The following is a 19,215-nucleotide window of genomic DNA, read 5'->3' on the forward strand; positions in this document are numbered from 1 at the left end:
GCCTACAACTGCAAGCAGGAGAATTGCATCCATCATCCATGTGGAATCTAAGCCCACTCTTGATGTAGAGGGGGACTGAACATAACCATCCCAGGGTCCACAGGATGGAGAAATAGAGTATGGATTAGAGTGGACTTAATGGTGTTCTGCTGGGGAACTATTGTGATTAGTAAGGGAAGAAATTGTAGTATTGATGTGGAGAAAGTGGCCACAGTAGCTGCTGATGGTAGGGAGAGACAAGAAGAGATATGATGTGGGGGCATTTTCAGGATTTGGAGTTGTCCTGGGTGGTGCTGTAGGGGCAGATGCTGGACATTGTGTGTCCTGTCATGGCCCACTGGGTGGACTGGGGGAGAGTGTAGACTACAATGGAGACTACTTTCCATGTGGAGCAGCAGTGCTCCAAAATGATTCACCAGGTGCAGTGAATGTGTCACAATGATGGAAGAGGTTGTTGATGTGGGAGGAGTGGATGGGGGGGTGGGGGTATATGGGGAACTCATATTTTTTTAATATAGCATTTAAAAAGAAAATAAAGAAGAAAAAAACGTTAATGCTTGAATTAAAATGTAAGTCTAAATACATAAGAAAGTTCAATGACATGAAATTGAGAAGTTAAAATTTCTCAATACATGTTCAATATTAATCAGAGATGGAGAGGACACTATTTTGCATACATGGGATTAAACAAAATATTAATATTAATCTCACTTTTTTTAAACTCTTTCTTAAATTAAAAAAATTTAAAACATACTCCTTCCTTTCTCTCCTGTCAATATGCCCCTCTCCCCCTTCCCCAGTAACCTGTAATTTGCTTGCTATCTCTGTGAATTTGTTACTTTTAGACATGATGTGGCAGTGATACCACACAATTTTTGTGCTCATGAGCCTTACTTATTTCACTGAACATAATGTTTTCAAGGTTCTTCTGTAGGAAAGAATATTTCATAACTTCATTTTTCTATGGCTTTCCATCAACAAATATATCAATTAAGAATTTTTTTTCTACTAGTCCGTGTAATACTGCTAAATGTTTCAAGCGGAGCATACTGTAATAACTGGGGCGGGAGCGGAAGGCTGGCGGCTGGCAGCGCAGCTGGGGCGCAGCAGGCTCTTGAGGCTGCCACCAGCAGCAGCCAGCATCGACGGCCATACCACCCTGAACGCGCCCCATCTCCTCTGATCTTGGAAGCTAAGCAGGGTCGGGCCTGCTTAGTGCTTGCATGGGAGACCGCCTGGGAATACCCGGTGCTCTGGCTTTTGCCACGCGCCGTCCCCTCCCTCTCGCTCGCCCTCCTTTTGCTAGCCCCGAGCCCGGCTTCCCGCCGCCCTCAGCGCCAGGTATGCAGGCCCCCGGCCCCGGCCCCGGCCCCCGGCCCCCGGCCCCAACCCCAACCCGCGCGCGCCCTTCCCTGGCGGCGCAGCCACGCAGGCAGCCACGCAGGCGGCGGCCACCCAGCCCTTCCTTGGAGCTCGCAGTCCCGCACCAACCCACATGTGGCTGGGGACCGCGGGGGCCCGCGCCCACTGCGCCTGGGCCCAAGAACCCAGGACCGCTAGACCTGTCGGCGTCCGGCCGGCCCTTCCTCCGGCCCATGCCCTGTAACCGTGCACACAGGGCCTGCCCCTTCTCGCCTTTCCCCGCCTTGCTTTGGCACCACGCCCATGGGCCCCATGCCACAGACTTCCCGTGGCCCCCTGAGCCCAGGAGACAGGCCCCACCTAACCAACCACCCACATCCCCTGGCCCCTCGGGCAGCGGGAAAGCGGGCGGCGCTCTCCCTCAGCCAGTGCGGTCGGTACCCCTGTGCCGACCAACGGGACACGGTCCGGAGCCCGCGAAGCAGACACACAGGCGCACGCACGCACGCACACCGGCACGTGTGCCCGCGGCCCATCGCTCCTCCCGCAAGGGGCTGGCGGCATTCAGAGCCCAAGGTGCCTGGACACACCGCCGGCGGCGGCGGAGGCAGACCGGGGGCCACCTGGCTGATCCCGGGACCCACCTGGCTGAGCCCGGGTCCCGGGCCGGTGCCTTCCCCACCTGGTCCAGCCCAAGCACCAGCACCCGCCTCCCGGGCCCGCTCGGGCCAGAGCTCCCTGCCCTGCCCGGAGGACACCCGCCGGTCCGCTGCCCGCGAGGCCTCTGGCCCGTGCCCCTCTGGCCCCAGCAGCAGCCCGGGGCCTGGCCCGTGGGCCGGGATCTGTGCTCGGGGCACGAGGGCACACGAGGGCATGGCGAGCAGAGGCGCTGGTCCTGGCAGCCCGGCTCCGCGTCCAGTTGGGCTCGCGGCTGGGAGACCGAGGCCCCGCGGTCCAGAGTGTCACTGGCGGCGGGCAGGTGTGCGGAGGCCGGGTCTCGCTAGCGGGAGACCTGAAGGAAGCGGCCTCCCGAGGGGATCTCCCCCACGGGGCGCGCGGCGCGGGTTGCAAGTGTCCCTCCCGCCGGCGGCAAGCACCCAGGCGCCTTCTGGAAGGTCTGGCCGAGCGGGCGGCCGTGTCGCCCTCGCCTCCCGCCAGGCGCATCTGCAGGAGCTGGGCGAGCTCCGCCGTCAGCAGGCGCTGGCGACAGCGAGGCCTAGGCCGGCTGCGGCCGGGACGCCTGGAGGGGCTCGGGGTGGCAAGGCAGGGGGCCGGGGCCCCAGCTCTGCGGCCCAGGGCCTCTGCGAGGAGAGGCCAGTGCCCACGGCAGCCCGGCAGGGCCCAGGCGCAGGTGCGCGGGCACCGAGGCCACGCCCACCGCCGCGGCCCGGGGGCGCTTCCGCTGCGTGCGCCTCGGGGCCTCCCGCTGCGGCTGGGCAGCCCCCGGTGCCAGGTGCAAGGGCCTCTGCTCTGGCCCCAGCTGCGCAGGCCTGCGGACAGCCTGGCCCCGATCCGGCCACCTGCCGCTTTCCGCCTGGCCCCGCGGTCGGCGTTTGCAGCCAGCGCGGCCGCCCGCATCCGACGCCGGCTGGTGGCCGACGCTCCAAAGGAGAGCGGCCGCTCCCGCGCAGGGCGCGGCTGTGTGGCGTCAAGGCCGGGCGGCGTGCGGGGCGACCCCCGCCCTCCGGGTGGGCGTGGCTCCTGGGGGCGGCCCCGAGTGCCGAGGGCAGAGCCCTGCGCGTGGCCGGGAGCGCGAGTTCTGGATGCGAGGACCCGCTGCGATGGCCGAGGGCCCAGGGCCCGAGCTCCGGGGCTAAGGCGTGCGGGGTGGGGGCGTGTGCGCGTGTGTGTGTGTGTGGGGGGGGCCGGAGGCGTGCGGGCGCGTGGGCGGCAGGCCGGGACTGGGGTTGGCCCCGCCTCCTGGGCCGGGGCGGTACCGGCTCAGGGGCGCCGGCTGGGCGTGGTGGCAGGTGCTTGGCCCGGGCGCGGGGTGGTGAGGCAGGGCCGGCCGGCAGGGGGCGCCGGCGCTCGCGCCTGAGGCGGGTCGCTGCGGGAGAGTCGTGGGCCGGTTGGCCTGGCACCAGGGGTGCGCGTGGCGGTCGGGGGTCCGCAGGGCGCCGTCCACGGACTGAGCCGTCGGTGGCGCGGGAGCCGCGCCGTGGGCCCGAGGGCGGAGCAGGTGCCGGTGACGTGTGGGCAGGCGAGCGGCCGGGGTCCCGGGAGCCAGTGGCGTGCGGGGGAGGTGGGGCTCGAGGCCAGAGTGGCGGGCGGTGGCGGCGGGCTGAAAGGCTGGCCCAGGCCTTTTTTGCATGTACGTACCACATTTTGTTTATCCATTCATTTGTTGATGGATTCGGGTTGATTCCAGCCTTTGGCTATTGTGACTAATGCTGCTGTAAACCACTGGTGCACAAATTTGCAACCCTGTTTTCACTCTATTTGTGTTTATAACTAAAAGTACCTAGAAGTGGGATTGTCAGGTCAAATGGTGATTGTGTGTATATTTACCTTTTTGAGAAACTACCATATTGCTTTCTACAGTGGTTGCACATTTTACATTCCCACCAACAAGGAACCAGGATTCCAATTTCTCTGCATCCTCTCCAACACTTATTTTCAGTTTTTAAAATAATAAATGGTGTCAAGTGGCACTTCACTTTGATTTTAATTTGCATTTTCCTAAAGGCTAATGATTTTGAGCATTTTTTCTTGTGTTTATTGGACATTTATATATCCTCTTTGGATAAATAACTATTCAAGTCTTTTGCCCATTTTAAATTGCAGTTTGTCTTTTTGTTATTGCATGGCAACCATTCTATATATTTTTGTGATATTAAGCCTTTATCCAATATATGGTTTCCAATTATTTTCCCCCATTCTGTAGGTTGTCTTTTCACTTTCTTGATAACTTCCTTTGATGTGCAAAAGCTTTTAACTTTGATGAAATCACATTATCTATTTTTCCTTCTGTTTCATGTGCATTATGGTATCGTATCTAAGAATCCATTGCCAAATGCCATTTCATAAAGATTTGCATCTAATTTATCTTCTATGAGTTTTATAGTTTTAGTCCTCATATTTAGGTCTTTGATCCAGTTTGAATTGGTTTTTTTAAATGGTGTGAGGTAGGGGTCTAATTACAGGCATCTGCATGTGGATATCCAAATTTCCCCATACTGTATGTTGAAGATAATATTCTTTCCCCACTACATGTATCTAGCATCCTTGTCAAAAATCAAATTATGATAGATATATGTGTCTACTTTCAGACTTAAATTCTGTTCACTGATTTAATTTGTCTATCTTTGTACCATTACCATACTTTTTTGATTACTGTCATTTTGTCATACTATTTGACTGTTTTGACTATTCCAGGTCTCTTGCAGTTCCATATAAATTGAGGATCACTTTTTCTATTTCTACATAAAATGCTGTTGGAATTTTAGTAGGTATTTCATTGGGTAACAATTGACACATTATCAATGTGTTAATTCCTCCAATCCATGGGATGTCTTGCCATTTAATTGGGTCCTTGTTAATTTGGGAGTATTTATAGTTTTCAGTATACAAATTGTTAGTGTCCTTGGTTAAACTTATTCCTAGATATAATATTCTTTTAGATTAGGGGTTTGTAAACTTTTTGTTCCATGGACCCCTTTGCCAGTCAGGTGAAAACTATAGATCCCTTACTAAACCTATACTATACTGTGTATTATTGAATAAAAATATCACACCCACACCAACATGTCCCCACAAGAATTATGGTTTTTTTTTTTGAATTTCAATTCAAGCTCATGGACCTCTGGTTAAGAACTCCAGGTTTAGGTATTATTATAAAGGGAATTAATTTCTTATTTTCCTTTTCAGATTATTCATTGCTAGTGTTTAGGGACATAATTTTTGCATGTTGCTGAATTCATTTATTAGTTCTAGTAGTTGTCTTGTGGATTCCTTTGGAATATCAGATCATGTCATATGCAAATAGAGATAGTTTGTTTCTACCTTCCAATTTTATTTTTTAGCTTCTTTTTCTTGCCTAATTGCTCAGGCCAGAACTTCTAACAGACTATGGAAGAACAGTGGTGAATTAAGACAAGTGGGCATACTTGTCTTGTTCCTTATCTTAGAGGGAAAGTTTTCAGTCTTTTACTATCGAGTATGATGTTCGTTGTAGTTTTTTCACAAATGGCCTTTATCATGTTGAAAAATTTCCTTCTCCTTTATTTGGTTGAATGATTTTTCAGCAACTATTGCCACAATTGTGTGGATTTTTTTCCTTCATTCTATTTATGTAATGTGTTAAAATGATTGGTTATTATATGTTGAACAAGATTTGCATTGCATTCTTGGCATGACTCCCACTTAATATGCTTTTGGATTTGTTTTGCTAGTATTTTTAAGGATATTTCATCTCTATTCATAAGGAAAAGTAGTCTATAATTTTTTTTTCTGGTGATGGATTTTGATCCTGTACTTGTTTACTTTGCTCTTGTTTTTCTATTTCCTCAAGATGTAAATTAAGATTGTTAATCTGAGATCTTTGTCTTTTTTAAAACACACATTAATAGCCACACATTCACCCTGAGTATTGCTTTTATTGCATCCCAAAGTTTTGGTATTTTGAGTTTTTGTTTTTTTATTTTCTAAATCTTGAAATTTTTTAAACCCATGATTATTTTAAGAGTGTGCGGTTTAATTTCCACATATTTGAAATTTTTGCAGTTTTCCTTCTATTATTGATTTCTAATTTTATTGCATTGTGGTCAGAGAGGTTTCTTTTTTATAGTTTCAATATTTAAAATTTGTTTGGACTTCTCTTGAGCCCTAGAACAGGGTCTATCCTGGAGAATGACCTGTGTGCCCTTGAAAAGAATGAGTATTCCATTATTATTGGGTGAAGTGTACTGTATGTAGGGTAGATATAGTTGGTTTATAGTGTTGTTAGGTCCTCTACTTCCTTATTGATCTTCCATTTAGGTGTTCTACACAGTGTTGAAAGTAGTGCATTGAAATCTTCATATATTATTGTACCACTGTCTATTTCTTTCTTCAATTCTGTCAGTGTTGGCTTCATGTATTTTGGCACTCTACTGTTAGGTGTATATTTATTATAATTATTAAAACTTCTTATTGAAGTGAACCTTTTATAGTCATATAATATCTCTTTTAACAATTTTTAACTTTGTCTTGGTATTAATATAGCCACCCCTTCTCTTTTTGATGACTATTTGCATGAAATATTTCTTCCATCCTTTCACTTTCAAACTTATTTGTACCTATGGTTCTAAGATGGATCTCTTGTAAACAGCATACAGTTGGGTCATGTTTATTTATCCATTCTGCCAGTCTCTGCCTTTTGATTGGAGAATTTAATCCGTTCACTCTTAAGGAAATTACTAATAAGGCAAGATTTACTTCTGTTACCACAGTAATTGTTTTATTATGTCATACATTTTGTGCCCACTTTTCCCCATTACTGCCTTCCTTTTCAGGATGACCTTCTATAAAGCCATTCCAAGTCACTTATCTTTTCTTTTGTTTAGACATTTTCTTTATGGTTATTCTGGGGATTATGTTTAGCATACTAAATCTATTAAAATTTATTTGTGTTGATTCCAATTTCACCTCAATAGCCTGCACACACGTAGTACCTTCATCCCTCCATCCCTCCATTTTATGTTGCTCTTGCCACAAATTACACCTTTATGCATTATGAGCTCAGTAATAAACATTATTCTTTATTTATGCATGTGAATGCTAAACCTTATTAGAAATAAAACACAGCTTTACAAATGAAAAATGATATAATATTGGTTTTATATTTATTCATGTTGCTACTTATACTAGAGATATTTACTTCTTAAGCCAGCATTGAGATACTTTCTAGTGTTACTTCGGTTCAACATGAAGGGCTCCATTTAGGCAGCCTGGTGGTGATGAATTCCCTCAATTTCTGTTTGTCTGGAAATATCTTAATTTCACTCTTATTTCTGAAGCACAACTTTGCTTGGTATATTATTCTTGGGTTACTGTTTTTGTCTTTTTCTTTCTTTCTTGCAGCACTTAAATATGTCCCTTAACTGCCTTCTCACCTCCATGGTTTCTCTTGAGAAATTAGATGTTAAACTTATTAGAGTTCCCTTATAGGTGACACATGGCTTCTCTCATTGTTTTTAAGATTCTGTCTTTGTCCTTGGCATCTGTCGGTTGATCATAATGTATCTCTGTGTAGATCTATTGGAGTTAATCCTGCACGGCATTGGTTGAGCATCTGGGATTTGTATAGTTATATCTTTCATCAGATTTGGGAAGTTTTTGCCATTATTTCTTCAAATAATTTCTCTGGACCTTTATCTCTGGCTTCTCCTTCTGGGATTCCTTATGATATGCCTATTGTGCTTGACTGTGTGCCACAGATTCCACAGGCTCTCTTCATTTTTTTCTTCATTCTTTTTTCTTTCTGCTGTTTAGCCTGAACAGATTTGATTGTTTTGCCTTTGAGTTCACTGATCATTTCTTCTGCTTCCTCTATTCTGCTCATGAATCCTATATTGAATTTTTCACTTCTGTTATTATAAATTTTTATTACAGAATTTCCATTTGGTTCTTCTTTATAATTTCTGTCTCATTATTGGAATTCTCATTTTGTTCATATATTGTTTTCTTGAGTTCCTTTAGTTCTTTGTTCATGTTTCCATTTAGCTCATTGATCCTATTTATTAGAGTTCTAAGATCTTTAATTTAATTCTGGATACTGCTCTTCCTCTGGCATATTTTCCATTAAAATCCTTTTTCTTTCCTGTGACTGGCCATACTTTCCTGCCTCGTTGTATGCTTTGTCATTTTTTTTGTTGTTGTGGAGTTCTGGACATTCTGAGTTTTCCATTGTAGTCACTTTGGAAAACTAGTTCTCCCATTTATCAGTCCACCAGACTAAGAAAAAGAAGAAAGAAAAAAAGAAAGAAAGAGAGGGGGAGGGGGAGAGAGAGGGGGAGGCAGAGAAAGGAAGGAGGGAAGGAAGATAAAAAGAAAAGAAGAAGGGAGGGAGGAAGGAAGGAGGGAAGGGAGGAAGATAAAAAGAAAAGAAGGGAGGGAGGAAGGAAGGAGGGAAGGGAGGAAGATAAAAAGAAAAGGAGGGAGGAAGGAAGGAGGGAAGGGAGGAAGATAAAAAGAGAGAGAAAGAAAGAGAGAAAGTGCCAAAAGTGGAAAGAAGAAGGAAAGAGTTAAAAAATACTAACAAGCAACAAAACATTCACAAAAAATAACATGAAAAAAAAAAATGAAGCGCAATGCCGCCTCAAGTTTCTTGTTATGTGCTTGTGGGAGGCCAGAAGCTGCTGCTTTCAAGGCCCAATCCTAGGCCAGCATCTCTCATTTTCTTTTTTTTTTTTTTTTAAAGATTTATTTATTTAATTTCCCCCCCTCCCCTGGTTGTCTGTTCTTGGTGTCTATTTGCTGCATCTTGTTTCTTTGTCTGCTTTTGTTTCTTTGTCCGCTTCTGTTGTCGTCAGCGGCACAGGAAGTGTGGGTGGCGCCATTCCTGGGCAGGCTGCACTTTCTTTTCACGCTGGGCGGCTTTCCTCACGGGCGCACTCCTTGCGCGTGGGGGCTCCCCCACGCGGGGGACACCCTTGCGTGGCACGGCACTCCTTGCGCGCATCAGCACTGCGCATGGCCAGCTCCACACGGGTCAAGGAGGCCCGGGGTTTGAACCGCGGACCTCCCATATGGTAGACGGACGCCCTAACCACTGGGCCAAAGTCCGTTTCCCTCTCTCGTTTTCCTTCAGGGCTCCTCCAAATCCAGAAATATAAACAGAGAAGAAAAAATTCAACCAACTGAAAATCAAAGTAAAAGAAAAAGAGGGGCTTTGGCTCCGTATGTCACTGTAGATGCTGGTGAAAGGCCAGGAGACACAGCTTCTGAGAGGAACTGAGACCAGCACCTGCCCCAGGCCCTCAGGGATCTGTGAGACTAGAAGGCATGAGAAGGAGTCAGAAGGAACCCAGCCAACCAAGAAGTGCACTGGGGCCTTACGTCTGGTGAATGCTGGGGTGAGGCCAGAAGACCTTGCTGTCGAGAGGGCTGAAACTAGACCAGAGTCTCTGCAGTGTCCTCAGGGATCTGCCAAACCAGGAAGTGTCCACAAAGAGAAGGGGAAACAGCTAAGAAGGTAACTAGCTCTTTACATCCAGGCAGATGCCTGTGAGAGAGTGGATGCCCTGCTGCCCAGAAGGTGGAAACTGAGGCCAGCTTTCACCCTGGCCCGCCAGCAATTCCCCAGAATGTTTTCAACCTCAATCCCAACTTTTGGAGGAAGAGGTTTCCTTGGCCAACACTGGCCCCACATGGACATTCCCAGAACCCAGGCTGCATTGCTCAGCCACAGTCTAGCCCTTTCTGCAGTTGCTAAGTCAGAAGGCCTGGCCCACGGCTCAGGCATTCATTTACAAAGGCTGAACACAGCAGCCTCTCAATTCCTCTGGCACTCGCAAAGTTGTTCTAAAGGGCCATTCTGGTTCCAGGGTGACCACCTTGTTAAGTCCAGTATCTTCTACCAGCTCTTTCACTTTTCTAGAGGAGGGAGTGATTTGTAAAACTTCCTACTCTGTCATTTTGTGCTTGTGCTCCACTGCTTTTTTTGTGTTTAAAATATTACTACTAGAAAATTTTAAATTACTCATATGTCATGCATTATATTTCTAATGCTGACCTAAAAATTTAAAGACCTAAGGAAAATTGTCTTTTGGAGCTGAAAATCTTAAACTATATAATATATATTTTGGTCTTCCATGTTTCTAAGCAATCGTATAAATCAGAGGGCAGCAGGTCCAAATTCTAAATACACTAAATCTCACTGGACATGAAATCCAGAGTTTACTTTGCAACATAGCTGATCCACTAGAATGTCTGCGTATATCCCAATGCTTGACTTATATGTATATTAATCAGAAAAAAAAATCACTGGCTTTATATTTTGTTAACTCAGATTGCAGGTGTCAGAAAAGCTGGAATCCAAGGGTAAAACTTTGAGATATGTACATTCTTGGTATTCTGATGAAATGATTAAGTGTGTATAGAGAAAAATGAAGAGGGGTGAATTTCACAGAGTGTGGGCATGAAGAGAAATTATGAGAGCATAGGGAAAGAAGAAGAGAAGTGGAAAAATGTGGAACAGTTGATTTCCTGAAGCTGGACAGTTTCCAGAAAAAGCTTCACCTAAATTAGTAAAGTGAATTCCACACAAGACTTGGATTTCCTTTGCCTGCTTTTTCAGGCTGGCACAGTATAATAACTTAGTCCATTGAGAGAGCAAGTGCCTAATGAGAGTAATGGCTTCTCTATTATTCACTGGATGTGACCTAATTACTAGGGAGCCAGACGGTACTTGATATGTATGATACCTAAAGCACTTTTAGGACTGGAGCCTGGTGTGAACTGAAATGCAGGGCTGGGTCAGACTACAGGGCACATCTCAATCAATGTCGATCTTTAAAAGAAACATCTGCATTCACCATTTGCAAACGACAGGTGGTGGCGGGGAACCAGTTCTCCCTGACAGCACCCCTGGATTTAACATCAGAAGTTATGTTATTCCCACTGAAAGTGCAAACTGATACATATTTTTAAAAACCCTTTTGATCCTTGCCAGTTCAAATCCTCAGAGAGAATTTTTGTCATGTAATTATAATTATCTGTCCAAGCAGTTGCAAATTAGTACTAGCTATATGAATCTTGACCTGTCAAATGAGGACAGATTTGTAAATAGTTTCGTAAAGTGTCCATAGCCTTTATTGTTATTGTGTTATTGTGTTCATTATCCTCATCATCACCATTGGTATTATCATTTTCTAAGCTTTTAATGGCCAAACAATGGCACCGATATCAACAGTTGATAACCACAAAAATGTGAATGTTAGGTATTTGGCTTCCTTCTCCCTCCACCAACATACTAACCTAAACCTTCTAAATTACACTTTGTTTGACACATTAAAACATTTGATTTTACATTAAAGCATTAAGTGAATAAAATAACCTGCATATTTCAGTCTTATAGAATTACATTTATCCCCTTTTTATATAATGCCCAACTCCTTAGCACTGGCTTAGTTTGTAAAATTTCTCCTATACCGTAATTCCTATTTTTTTGCTTAAAAAAATTTTTTTTGCATGTTCCTGAAAAAAACTGAGTAAGAAACATAAACCAGTTAATTTTGTCTGGTATCACTTCATAAATAAATCAATGTAGATGAATTTTTAAATTCCTGGATATAAACCTGTGCCATTTCCGATTATCTCAAATTTTAATTATGAGTAAACCTTCTGACACAAAATAAAGTGCAATTGGATATTATGAATCCTCATGCCATCTCCTTTGAGATAAAAGACATGGGTCCAGACTGCTGCCACCCCTGCCCCACACACCATATTCAGGTGGTCCTTCAAAAGGGAATAACCTAAGTATTGGGGATTCTGTTATTTTGAATTTGTACATACCTAAAAGAACTCATTAAAAAAACACACCCAGATTTCAGTATTACCTTTTATTAACTTAGGTAAGGATAAATTTATTGCTTTTGTTTAATCCTTCAAATTAGTTAATGTTCTGTTTTAAACTTCCTTATTTCTAGTAAAAATTATCACATGCCAACCTTTGAAATGCACAAAGAATTTTGATGTAGAGAATTTGAATGCAAGAATATATAGCAAGAATAGTGCTGAGTCAGTGTAATTTAAATTCATTAGAATACATGCCAGGAGATGCACTGCTTTGAGATTAAGTATGAATAGAAAAATCTGAAGATTACAGTAGTATTTAATATTAGAAGTTAGGAAAGGGCGACATATCATTGCATCGTCATATATTTATCACAACATGTCATCTCACCATGGATCTGAAGCAAGCTTTCAGAAAGGGAACAAGGCTTATTGAATAGGGAGAACATTGCAAAAACACTGAACTCACAAGAAAATTCCACAATTAGCACTTGATTTTCAATGTATAAATAGATTCTGATAAACCTTTTAGTTTCAGTGTAGATTCACATATCATCTAATATTTTATGTGGCTTTCCTTCTTTATGACTCTCACAGTAAGGTAAACTTAATTTTAAACTCCAAACATACTTAGGGCAAGTATCTATTATCTGCAAATAAAATATAAAAACTGTATATAAAACAAAATATAAGCCAATTGTGCATGATTCCCTGTTTGGGACTATTTCATTACAATAATGCTGAAACATTTATGAAAGCATAAACTGTGACTCCTTTTCAGCACTTTAATCTCAGTATTAGCCACCAAACAAAGTAGCTAGCCAATAAGTATATGTTTACCAACTAGAAGTCATGATATAACAATACCTATAAAACTAAAGAAAGTTTACATGCTATCTGTTTAATTAAGGGAGAATGGGGGGTGGATGCAAATTAGTTTTGTTTGGCCAAGCTATTCCTTTCTTTGTAATTTTAATTTGGAAAAGCTTATACTTTATTTGCATGAACATAAAAAGAGAAGTTCCTGACTTTTGTATATTTCCTGGCAAAAACTCTAAAATATTACCAATTTTGGGGTATTCATTATCTTCAATAACTCAGTGACTTGTACGGGATTTTGTCTCACAAGGAGAAGAGGTAACCCAAGACTAATGCTCCTCAGAAATTATTTAATACAAATTGCTTATGAACCTGAGGAATAATAAAATAACTGGAATACTTCAGTCCAATGCAGAAATATATCACTCTTGGATACACACATCCACATACATATTTGTGTATATACACTCACATATGTATATATAAATATATATGTATACAAACTTGCTTATTATTAAACATACTTATTATCCATAAACAGAAGGGAAATCTTAGAATGCTACAATGCTACAATTTTAAAAATTACTCAGGATTTTCTTCAATAACTGTTCATCAATTGTAACAAATGTACCACACTAATCAACACTTAATCAAAGATGTTGTTAATGGGGAAGAGTGGGGGGTAGGGATGGAGCTTATGGAAATCCCCTATATTTCTGATATAACATTTATGTAATCTAAAGCTTGTATGAAAGTATTAATAAAACTCTGAATTAGGTTTTCCATTGTTTATCTTTGCATCTAAAGTGTTCTGATTTATAGGATATGTACAGTACCTCACTATTTCTTTCCATTGCTTTCCACTAACATCAAATAGGTCAGGTAATTAAAAAAAATAAGCCCATAGGATTTTATAGAAAATACTTTTAAAGGATAAGCAACTCCTGAATAGATCTTTATTTCAAATAAGAATGGGGATGGTAAAGAGTTTCTTTTATTTCTCCATGAAATTTTTAAGAACTATTTGTATATAGGGGTATCAGAATATTCTGTGGAGGCTATAAGGGAAGTAAATTTAGTAAATTATTTACCCCTTATCATGTTGCTGAATTTTATCTTATATCCTACTTGGAGATTACTCTGAGGATTGGACAGTTGTTCAAAAAAGTGTGTCTCAGTTGTTTTTTTAATTATCTCAAACTCTTCACACTATTAAAAATATATTGAGGACTCCAAAGCCCTGTTGTTTGGACATTATTTACCATATTTTATATTCACACAGAAAATTTAAATTGTTTATTATTTCATTTAAAAGAATAAAGATGTTAATATAAATAATGTATCTCTGATGAAAAATAATTACATTTTCTAAAACAAAAAGTGGTAAGAGTGGCATCGTTTTACATTTTATATAAATTCTTTAACTCTGTGGCTTAATATATGGTAATTAGATTCCCATGTCTGTTTCTGAATTTAGCCTATTATAGTAATGTTTTGACTTAAAATATTGAAGTAACTCTGGCCTCACAATTAAATGAAGTTGGAAAAGGGAAAATTATTTTAATAACCTTTACAATTAATGGGGGTATACTTCTTTGATATTACATCAAAATTTGACAAGTGGTAGTCTCATATATTAGTTGCACTGTGAAATCTGAAAACATATTGATCAATTTTTGCATACTATGTTACAATCAAATCCATTGCTGTACTTCACTCTTGAATGGCTCTTCAACTACAAATTTTTTAGGAGTACCGGGGATTGCATCTAGGACCTTGTACATGGGAAGAAGATGCTCAACCACTGAGCTATACCTGCTTCCCTTGAATGGATCTTCTACACACAAAATGCTTTTGTAGTATTATGCATTGGTCATTTTGAAAAATATTGGTTTTCTGAGTTTTGATGATCCTATAAATGTTAACACATTCAATTATAAAAATTTCCAAAAATAGCCGTTATTAGTATCACCACCATTCTTATTAGAAAAGTGGTTAAGCATTGAGAAGCTATCAAGAGTGCAGAGGTGAATAAAAATCTCAATTGTAAATTTTGCATGTAAGTTCAACAAATTTTCAACACATACCCTTAGTCATCTTCACTGAAGTGATAGGCATACACTTCAAATTTTGAAAAAAATTTGTCTGCTATATATATCCAGGTCCAAATTAGCATAGATTGTCAGCCAAAATTTCAAGTAAAAATGATGTTCGGTGGAAAAAAGCACCAGGCTCAGCTTGCAACTCAAATCATGGAACAACAGATCATACTCTGGTATGTATCTGGAGTGTACTATATACGCTTGTCATTTTGTCACACAGAATATTAAAATGTGTGAGATTGCGGGAAGATGGCAGAGTAGGAAGTTTCAGGAAGAAGTTCCTCCATCAGAACAATGATTAAACATGCATAACTTTCTGAATCAACTATTTTCAAACTCTGGAATCTAGAACAACATTCTGTTCTTCCAGGGAATATCTGAAGAAGATGCCAGGAAATCACACTAAACACTAGCGAGTTGCACTCTCCAGGCAGTGGCTACTGCCACCCATCTCTCAGACTCATGGCAGGTAGCAGTAAGGTACACAACCCTGGCACTTTGTGCAATTTTCTGGTGCCAGGGTGGGATAAAAGACCAAGTTCCCCAAGATCTAATGGTGTACGATCTGATAGCTGATCACTGCTTTTGATTAGCTACTCCAGATCACTGGGGTGCCTAATTCTGATGGCAGCCATTCTTCCAACCTTCCCAGGCAAGAGCTGAATGAGTATTAAAGAGCCTTCTTCAAAACTACAGAAAGGAGTCAAAGGGCTGCATTTACCAGGGCAAGTGTTAAATCAAGAAAACACAACGTTTAAACCATGGGAGGAACACCTGGTGATGGCCCCTCCCTCACACTCTCCATAGGGCAGTGTGAAGCTCTCCAGCATTCCTTTCATGGGTTGCCAGTCTCCTTGCAGATGAGAAAGACTGGCCTGGGAAACTCCTCTTCAGCTTGTCCCTCCTCCCAGCATCTGCTCTCCATGCAAAAGCAGCTTAGACAACAAAAGCAGAGTAAGAAACAATTAAGTCTGGCAGCCTGGGGCAAAGGCTTACCTGCCCTAAGTCCTGAGGTGAATCCCTGGGAGGGAAAGGATTGTTTTCTGGGGCAAAGAAGGGGCATTCAAATTCCTGTAAACAGGGATCTCCTAAGGACACTACAAACAAGCCAAGAACAAGACCAGGCCCAAAAAAGACAGGGAGGACCCTGCACCTTGCATTTACCTTGGGCAGACCTTCTTGAATGTTCAAAGAAAATACAGGCCATCACAAAGTCAATTTGCAGCACTGTGGTAGGTGACTTTTTTACATTGGTTTATTTGGTTTTTATTAGTTCTTGGCCCTCAAGAAAATATATTTCATATCACTAACTAGATAGGAGGTACTCAAGAAACAGCTTAGGAACTAAATTTCAGAATTAACATTTTAAAATATTAAAATGTACATTGTACAACAAAAGATTACAATATAAAGAAATAGGAAATGTCAGCCCATCCAAAGGAAGAGGATCAAAACAGAAAATATCAAAGAAGACCCGCCTGTGGAATTACCAGACAAAGAGTAAAAAAAAAAAAATCCTCAGTATGTTCATGAAAATGAAGTAAAATACAGTAGACTAACTAAAGAATATCAGAAAAACTCTAAAGGAACAATATGAGAAACTCAAAAGGGAGATAGAAACTTTAAAAAGGAACTGAACAGAACTACTGGTTGAACACCTGGTAAATGAAAAATTACCAGGATGATTTCAACAGCAGATTGGAACTGGCAGAAGAAAGAAACAGTGAACTGAAAGACAACTGAAATGCATCATGCTGAGGAGCAGAAAGGAAAAAAAAAGCAAAAATAGCCTGAGAGATCCCTGGGACATCATTAAGTGTACCAATACATGCATTGTAAGTATCCCAGAAGAAGAAGAAAGAACAAAAGGAATAGTCAAAGAAACCATGACAGAGAACTTCTAAAACTTAGCAAACAATGGGAATACACACATTCAAGGATCCCAAAGAACATCAAATAACATAAGCTTGGACGAAACATAATGTCCCATTCCATAATGATCATAATGTTGAATGCAAAGGACAAGGAGAATGTAGTAAAAGCTGCAAGAGAAAAGCATATCAAAAGATGACTAACATCATTCATTAAGGCAATTCAAATCAAAACCAAAAGAAGGTGCCATTTCACACCCACTAGAATGGCTACGATTAAGAAAAGTAGAAATTTACAAGTGTGGGAGAGGATGTGCAGAAATAGTGGATGTTCATTAATTGTTGGTGGAATGTAAAATGGTGCAGTTACTGTGGAAACAGTTTGGCAATTCCTCAGAAATTTAAGTACAGAATTACTATTTGATTCAGCAATCCTACTTCTAAATATATATCCAAAAGAACTTAAAGCAGGGATGCAAACCAGTATTTGCACACTGATGTTCATAGAGGAATTATTCACAACTGCAAAGGATGGAAACAACTTAAGTGTTCATCAAATGATGAATAAAGTGTGATATATACATACAATGGGATATTAATCAGCCACAAATATTAATGAAGTCCTGATAAACGCAACAATATGTTGAGTATAATAAACCAGACGCAAAAGGACAAATATTGTGTTATCTCACTAATATGAAATAATTAGCATAAACAAACTCATAGAGTCAGACGCTAGAATATAGATTACCAGGAGCCAGGGTGGTGGTGGAAAACGGAGATTTAATGCTGACATTCCACATTGTTTCTATTTGGAAGACTGGAAAAATTTTTGTAATGAATGGTGGTGATTGTAGCAAAACATTGTGAAAATAATTAACAGCACTGATATGTATATATAAAGGTGGTTTTACATTTTAAGTTGTATATATGTTACTAGAATAAATATAAAATAATATCCATAGCACTGTACAACACACTGAACCCTATTATATTTATAATATGTAATTATAATAGTATAATTATAAAAATGCTGTTTCATTATTTGCAGCAAAAATACCACACTAAAAGCAAGGTGTTAATAATAGGGTAGTTTATGGGATTCCTGTATTTTCTGTATGCTTTTTCTGCAAACTTACAACTACTCTTATAAAAAAAGGAAAAAATGTAAGAACACATGCAAATAAATATGCTGATTCCCAAGTATTAGTAGTTCACTTCTGAGTTTGTGTAACATTTCAAGAGAAGACTCAAAACCAAGTGAAAACAAATTTTTGTCTTTGAACATTTTCTTAATAATACCATTACTTTTAAAATAAGTTTGAATGCATGCTTTAAACATACAAATATATATACTCATGGGCCAATATTTAATAATATTAATAATTTTTACTTCCTTATAAAGGATATTTTTAAGTGAGACTGTCTTTTGTTTCTTCCAAGATTGTGTAGCAGTGCAGAATAGAAGTCCTAGTAATAGTTGGTACTTGATTCTTTGGAAGGCACCCCAGTTTTACCCACCATTGCTTTTGCAACATCAGAGAAAATGTCAGCACCATGAAAAGGGCAAGTGTCATTATTACTTATTTTTGTATTTTAATGAAATAAAATTATTATGAGAATTATTGTAAAAATAGATTTGGCCTCAACAGGCTACACTTACATTACCTAGGGAATCCCCAATGGTATATAAGCCATAGACAGAATGGCTAGTTTATGGTATTTTGTTTAGCACTTGTGCTTTAATACAAGGTATTAAATCTGGAACTGAAAAATATTATAAGAAATAATTTTCTGGGTGTGTAGGTGATCACTCCTTTTTATTTTCTCCTAATACATCCAATAAATAATTATAAAACTGAACCATTAACACTTTGCAGACTTTTATCTATCTGCCTCTCATCATGAAATCATAAACCCAAGTGAAGAGAAAATTGCATTTCAAATGACAGTATCCCAGCACATTGCCAGGCATTTAGAATATATTTAATAAGCAATTATTTGAATGAATTGATAAATAAATGACTAACAATAGTAGAATAAACATGATTTAGAGTCATTAATCTGCATTCTTTATTTCACCACATTTCAGCTTCTTGATATAGACATCACATCTTTTTATTTTTGAGATGAAAATTTAACAGACTCAAGTATACATAATGACTCTCAAAGATACTTGCTCTCTGATGAAAACCAGCATTAATTCCTTAATTCACTCCACTAAAAGCAATTATCTACCAAGAAATCCAAATCAGCATCCATTTATTTGTCATTATTTACTTTAATTTAGATATTCTGGTGTTGTTAAATCTCCTACAATAGTGGCAGGGTTAAAAAATGTGAATGATATCCAGGCAGTTATCTAAAATCTTTCTTACTCTGCAATGTGGTAGATAGTGATAAGCAAATTAATGGATTAATTCAATAGTCAAACATATAAAACATTTTTCCTTCAGCATTAAAGTGGTCAACTTTAGTTTTTTTTTGTAAACTGAATTATCACAGCTAACATTCTAAAGACAGGAAACATGATAAGATAGCATCTAATACTGTAGAATAGTTGA

General features: G+C 40.8%; 1 pseudogene; it reads left to right on the plus strand.

Annotated features, from left to right (window-relative positions):
• The first annotated feature begins 1,141 nt into the window (after positions 1–1,141).
• Positions 1,142–1,260, plus strand: LOC131275714 (5S ribosomal RNA; annotated as a pseudogene).
• Positions 1,261–19,215: the final 17,955 nt, after the last annotated feature.

This window comes from Dasypus novemcinctus, chromosome 23 (genome assembly GCF_030445035.2).
Source record: "Dasypus novemcinctus isolate mDasNov1 chromosome 23, mDasNov1.1.hap2, whole genome shotgun sequence".
NCBI lineage: Eukaryota > Metazoa > Chordata > Mammalia > Cingulata > Dasypodidae > Dasypus > Dasypus novemcinctus.